The 7173-nt window shown below is 43.3% G+C and overlaps 1 long non-coding RNA gene across 1 annotated transcript; it reads left to right on the forward strand.

The window, feature by feature from the left end:
- On the forward strand, window positions 676-6818 carry LOC110260770. Its single transcript, XR_002344172.1, has 2 exons — window positions 676-2891; window positions 6698-6818. It is a non-coding gene; the product is annotated as an uncharacterized LOC110260770 (long non-coding RNA).

A 7173-nucleotide genomic window follows, 5' to 3' on the forward strand; every position in this document is an offset into this window, starting at 1 on the left:
TATTGTAGAAAGTGTGGTCACTAGACTTCAGTCGAAGATCATTCAAGGCTTTGTATGATAGGGTAAAATTCAAATTTTATTCTAAATGCAATGGGGAGTTGCTGTAGGAAATGTCAAACGTATTTGTATTCTGGTCACAGTTAGGAGATCAATTCAAAGGCAGAGCTGTGAGGAAAAACACGATGGTGGCTTGAGAAGGGTGCTATCAGAAAAGACAGAGAAAATTTGGTGGAAAAGAATATTCTGGCTACTACTAGAAGGAGAGAAACCTGTGAGACAGCTAACCATAGTTGTCAGGAAGAAGGGCAATGGTGACTGAGGGCTTTGTGAAACATTTTGATGTAGCAAGTTTGGACTTGCTCATGAATTGGAGGTGGGATGAAGCGAGGGAGAAAAAGGAGTTTAAAATAACTTTTTTATTTTTGGCTGAGCAACTAGGTAGATGAAAAAAAGAGATGAGTATAGGAGTCCATTTGTGGCTCAGCAGGTTAAGAACCCCACTAGTATCCATGAGGATGTGGGTTTGATCCCCTGCCTCGCTCAGTGGGTTAAGGATCCAATGTTGCCACACGCTGCAGCATAGTTTGCAGATGTGGCTTGGATCCCACGTTGCTATGGCTGGGGCATAGGCTGGCAGCTGCAGCTCTGATTCAACTCCTAGCCTGGGAACTTCCATATGCTGCAGGTGGGACCCTAAAAAGACAAAAAAAAAAAAAAAAAGTCAGTACAAAATTCAGAGTTCTATTTTTGACCAGGTTTTAAGTTTCAGATCTTAAGAAGACCTCCAAGACTGGCTGTCAGGTAAGCATTGGATATATGAATGCAGAGTTCAGGATGCCTTTCCACTTAGTCTGGATTCATCTGCATGCCTGTGTAAGACTGGATATGCTCTCCTAGAGAGAGAAAAGAAGACCACACGCAGCTCTGGCACTTGTCAATCCTCCCAACATTGATTAGGGAAGGAGGAGGAAGCGATTCGGAAGGAACTGTCCTGAGAAAGGAGGAAAACTAGTGTCGTTGTGGAAGGCAAGAGATGTTTCAGGTAGGAGGCAGGGGTCATCCTTTTCAAGCTGACAGGTCGAGAAAGGCCAGAAAGAAGGGACATTTAGATTTGGCAAGATGAAGAGCCTTGAAACAGTTGCAGGGGATGGATGCAGTCAGAAGCCCCATTCTAGTAGGTTGCTGAAATCATTAACCAATTAAAAAAAAAAAAAGAAGACATAGCAACTATAGGCAGTTATAGCAGAAGAGCTGGGAAAAACACCTGGACTTCCCCTGAGGACAATGCTCTTTCCACTTGCCTTATTCCTTAATGTTTTCCCTACTGTTTTCCTTTGTGCTACATGGTCCTCTGGGCTAGTGCCCAAAGCCCAGTGAGGAGTAAATGGTCTGGGAGCCCCAGGCAGGATGGTCCTGGGCAGGGGGGCAGACCCTCCCCTGCTTTTTCTGCTTTCCTAACTGCACACCAGCACTGAAAGTTATAAGATCATGGTCAAAGACAGAATGTTGGATTTTCTGACTCTATTGTATGTGGGATCTTCAGCCTGGCAGCACCTTCATTTCAGTTCTTTCATTTAATTTACTTCATTTCTCAAAAGCAGCAGAGAACGAGTTGTGTTTGTGTCAATTTATTTTAATGTATAATGAGCGATTCAAATGATTGCACATCACACATTCAAATTTTGTTGAATGTGTAATCATTTAAATGAACACAGGTGCCACACGCCTGTGTGCGCCTGGAAAAACCACCCTCTGTGCTTCTTGTGGAAAGAAGATGATGTACTTGGCTGTATACAGCTCACATCTTAATTTCTTTTTAATTTCGTTTTTCCTCCACTGCTTTGTTTTTTCCATCCAATAAAGCATGCCAAACCCTGGGTGTTGTCAGGTAGGTGTTTGGCCCAACAGCAAAGCAGAAACCATTCTTAAATACACATGAAGCAGCAAGCCAGCAAACGTGGAGTGTATTTTTAACTTGGGGATGAAAAAGTCAATCCGCGCTCTTCGAAATTAGCATTTTCGGGAAGGTATGAAACCCTAGAAACCAGGATGAAAGAAATTAAATTGTCCTTTCTGATGATGCTCCTGTGAGGTAGGAATAATGGCACTGAGACTTCTCTCAATGTCACTCCTGACAGTTTAGTGTCAACCCTCCCAGGCGAACTAACATAATCAACTCTGGCATGTTTCACCGTCGCGCTGACTGGAACGACATTATTAATACAACCATGTTATTTCATAATTAACTTACCTTTTCTTTTACAGACAGGAACTACATCTACTAAAATGAAAGCACTTGGGGTTTCCCTGAATAGGTTCCCGAACTGTTTATACACCCACGTGACCAGATCGCAGTGGAAGCTTAGATGTAAGATGCAGTTCATTCTCGCCGCCTAACCTGTTCCCGTCATTACGAGGGAGTCAGAGGTCCTTGTTCCCCACCGAAACGAAGTGTTCCAGAAATCCTTCACTCCTGTCACTTTGTCACACCCAAATACACGCGCACAATAAGCTGAGAAACCAAGGCTTTCTCAAGATGAGGTATGGGGACCACTTTCAGTGGACTCACCTGAGGGGCTTATTGAAAAGTACTGGTTCCTGTTGCCACACCACTCAGTCGGGGGCCCTGAAGGAAGCCCCGGCATCGGCATCTTTAACAGGCTCTCCAAGGGTGGGTATGTCCTCTAGTGCTTAAGGACCGCTGAACTCAGGTGTTCTGTATCAGCCATATTTCACATGTGATACCATTTGCTTGTCATTAAACCATTTCCTCGTGTGTGTGTGAGAGAGAGAGAAATACCGGATCCTACTATATCGCAATTAGGATGGGTGCCTAAATGCCCAGCGAACATGCTCTTCTTCGCAATGCTACCCTCATAGAGTCTACAAAGGTAAGTGATAGATTTAGTGGTCCTGGTGCCACCACACCCATCAAACCTGACTTGGCATGAGCTGGACGTCTGACCCAAACTGAGCCAATTAGGGCTCCTCTCTCTCAATTAAACAGAGAGCAAAACTGCAGTAATTAGCAGTAGTCACTGGGAGCGGAGAGGCAGTCCAGAGGAAATGGAGACACTCAAGGCTGGAAATTTGGGGATCGTGTGGATGCACGAGCAAGCCAAGAAAACCCGACCACAGGAAGGGGAAGAGGATGAAGCAGATATCCTAGAAGAGGGGCAATGAAATACACTATGGAGAGAAAGAGCAGTCAAGAGCGGGCATGAGAGAACGATGAAAAGAACGGGCATCTTGCTTCCGGAAGACCTCCTAGCTTCCAATTCCAAGCCCTCATTAGCTCAGCTGTACTTTCAGGTCTTAGATTCCACTTGCTTAAACTGGTGCCAGTCAGTTTCTGCATCTTGCAACCAAATGGCCCCTGAATTCAGCAGGGATTCTTTCCTTTTCCCTGTTCACGATAAGCTAAAAGTTCCTAGTCTAGTACCAGGACCTCCCTGGTAAACTAGTACAAAAATTAAAATAGGTAAACTCCCCTGGATTTGGGGAGGAGGGGGCGTTGTTTTTTGGGTTTTTTTTTTTTTTGAAAGGCTGCTCTTGGAGTTCCCATCATGGCTCAGTGGTAATGAACCTGACTAGTGTCCACGAGGATGCAGGTTGGATCCCTGGGTTAAGGATCCTGCATTGCTGTGGCTGTGGCGTAGGCTGGCAGCTACAGCTCCCATTCCACCACTAGCCTGGGAACTTCCATATGCCGTGGGTGCAGCCCTAAAAAAGAAAGCTGCTCTTGTGTGCTCCTAGGCAGAGTAAAATTAAACTCAAAAAGCAGAAATGTCGCGTACAAGGCCACTAGCCCCAGTAACTGCCTTATTGTTCCCTGCCCTCCCTTCGGAAAAGTTGAGAGACATGCTGGCAGGAAAAAGTCCAATTACCTTCAAGGGCCATCTATCTGCTTCAAAGCCAACAAATGCATCCATATCTTGAATACCCACAGCTGAGACCAACAACAACCAAAAAAAAAAAAAAAAAAAAAAAAAGACAGAAACCTGAAATCTTTGCTTAAAACATAATAAACCAAGGGGAAAGGCTGCCAGTGTTTTCAGCAGCCGACACCTGGCCACATTACTGATGGGGCACTGGGAAGCCAGGCCTCTGTCCACTTACTGTGTTCATTAGGCAGAGAAGAATGTTCAGCTCCCCTGCAGACAGATTCCAGCGATTGTGGGAAAGCTCTGAGAAAGGGATGGCATTCCACTCTCCCCCATGCCTCCCCCTCACTCCCCTCTCTTCTACTCCTCACTCTGCTCCCGGCAGCTGTTCCAGAAAAAGGAGCCGGGAGCTGGGGAGGGCCCCCGGGCTGGGCTGTGGAAGAATAGGCTGTGCCAGGTTTTCAGCTGCAATTAATTTTCCAGATAAGCTCTAAACCTCTGAAACGCATTTGAAATTGAAATGCTGATACAGTCGTCAACCACCGCAGTACACGACCATAAATCTGGAGTACAGATAGTTGTTTGTTGGCAATAAAGAAGTACAATACACATTTAATTAGTGTGAGATTTAGGAAATGTGCAGCGTAATAAAACAATATTCTAATTAGGGTTGGGGAAACTTGTTTGAAAACGATTTGCACAGTACCGTCAAAGGAGTTTTTATAAAATACGCAGAAATCTGCTTTTACTGAGAAAAATAACCAGAAGAGACAAGGTCTTTATGCCATTGAATATTAGTCCCAGGGACTGCACAAATTAAAACAGATTAAAAACAAATGCTCGGTGGAAGGGGCATGGTCAACCCAGGGGAAAGAATTGAGTGGGCGTGAAAGTGCTGGCTTGATGGTTAGTGAAAATGCAGGCTGTCCTCATATCTCAGTTTATTTTCCTGTGAATTTACGCTCTAAGCTTGCTAACTTCCTGTTCAAAACCCACTGTCTGTTCCTGGAAATGCTACCTGTGCTCCTGTGATTATTAATGATACATTTTCTAAGAGTCCCTAAGTCCTGCAAAGGGGTTGGGAGCTTCACTGACTCTAGGAAAGAACAGACTAACAGAATAAAGCATGCGCCAGGAAACGTAGATCCTAATCCCAGCCTTGATTGTAATTTCCTGTGTGACCTTGAGAAAGTCAGTTAACACCTCTGTGCTTCAATCTCATTATCCAAAAACCGAGGATAGCAGGGTTTACCTGGGCAACATTTTATAGAACTCAGATAATTCCTATATTATGATGACTGGGAGTAAAAAATGATGGGAGAGACAAGATCATGTTAACCTCTTGTCTCTGTGACATACACACATCCATAGGCGTGTCATAGCAACTGGAAAAAAGCCAAGTAGTAGTTCCCCAGCTTATCAAATTGGGCTTTGTTCATTTTTTTTAAAAGCGATGATAAAAAGACACTTAGTACTGAGAAATAGTTGTATTTTAATTGTAAATCAGAAAATTTCCCCTGGCTCTAACTATCCAAAAAAGGGTAAAAACAATTTTAATATCTGGCCAAAGTAAAATCTAAATAATAGGAATTTTCTGAAGCTGCTCGCTTGGAAAAATAGGTCTATATATATATATTTCAAAGTTCTAGATTTAAAAGACCAAAAGAAAAGTTTTTGTGTGATTTTTCAGCAACTTAACACTTCTATGGCTCTATTTCTTCATTTGCAAAAATATTGCCTTACCAAGTGGTGAGGAATAACTCGGCCAAATTAACCCCATTTTTCCTCTTCATTTGGAGAGCTTATTATACAAAAGTACAATAATATCATAGAATTTCACATCTGGTTAAGTCCTTAAGAACCACCTCATCTAATCCCTTCCTTTCGTAGACAAACTAACTGAGACCCAGAGAGATTAAATGTCAAGTGCAAGGTCGTACAGGTGGCCAGGTCTTGCCTGTCCCTGTGCAGAGGGCTTCTGCCACACCAAGGCTGCCTCCTGGCTTTGAAGTTCATGCTTCCCCCCCTCCCCCGGCAAATAAACAGGGGCACCTATTCATAGCCAACTGGTCTCATTTGTCTCAATTCTGCAAGTCTGCATATTTGTGAAGATGTTGCCGATCTTTTTTGACATATAGGAAATATATCAGGTGATATTACCATTTTTTGACAGTCAACTCGAAAGCCCAGAAAGAGGAATTAACAGCTTATCATTTGAGAACACTTCATAACACTCTTAGGAAGAGTGATTTTGACACTTTTATATGATTAGCTGTGGTTTAATGTAAACACAGCATTTGCTTAGCTAAAATCTATTTTACCCATCCTTGATTTCTGTAGAGAAGCCTCACCACCTTAAGATGTTAAGATAAAGTTCACACACACAGAGATGACAAATGTATGGCCCTAAAGGAGAAGCACCTGAGTTTCTTTTAGGGCCTATTTTGCTTGTCCTATCAGCCACTGGGAAGGACCCTGACTACAGGTCGATTTAATCCTCTGCTTCTCCATTTGCTTATCCACGTTGAATGAAGTTAATAGTTTGTAAAGATGTTCTCTACATACACCGTGGATTCATACACCATGGAAAGTCTGCACCCCCCCCATCCCACCAAAATGAGGAACATACGTAACCTTTCCACCTTTCAATTCCCAACTTCTTATTTTGCTAAGTGAGAAAAAATAACCAACCAGCGCCATCATTTCATAAAAGAAACAATTTAAATGAAAAACATTCTCAAAGAAATCTTTTCATTAAATACTTCAACTTTGTGGAACCCTAAGCGCCATGTCCTTATCTTACAATTCAACAGTGAGACATCATCACAGAAATCATCAGATGAGGGGTGTTGCAGATGTTTAAGAGATCTTAAGTGTATTGGACAGAATGCCTCTACGTGATCTGTTTTACTTTCTAGTCCTCCAAACCCAGAGGTAAGCAAATGACCTGTGTGTAAGATTTAATGGATGCAGATATCTGAGCTGAACCTGAGATTTTGGGGGGCGGGGGTCAATCCCCACCTTGACTCTCCTGGGTATCATCTCTTGTGGAATGGCAGCCATACAAGAAGCCAAGCCAAACCACTCCAGGTCATTTCCAGTCTCCGTGTGTGACATTCCATTGGCCCAGCCCAACATCAGTGAGACAAGAAAATATGCTTCCCTGACCCTTGTGGGAGGCAAGATACAGTCACGAAGCAAGGGCATGGATGTTTCATGATCCTATAACAAGGGAGGAAATAAAGACTGTAACATAACCCAATCTACTGCAGCGTAATAGCTGAAACCG

Source organism: Sus scrofa, chromosome 5, assembly GCF_000003025.6.
Source record: "Sus scrofa isolate TJ Tabasco breed Duroc chromosome 5, Sscrofa11.1, whole genome shotgun sequence".
In the NCBI taxonomy this organism is placed as follows: Eukaryota; Metazoa; Chordata; class Mammalia; order Artiodactyla; family Suidae; genus Sus; species Sus scrofa.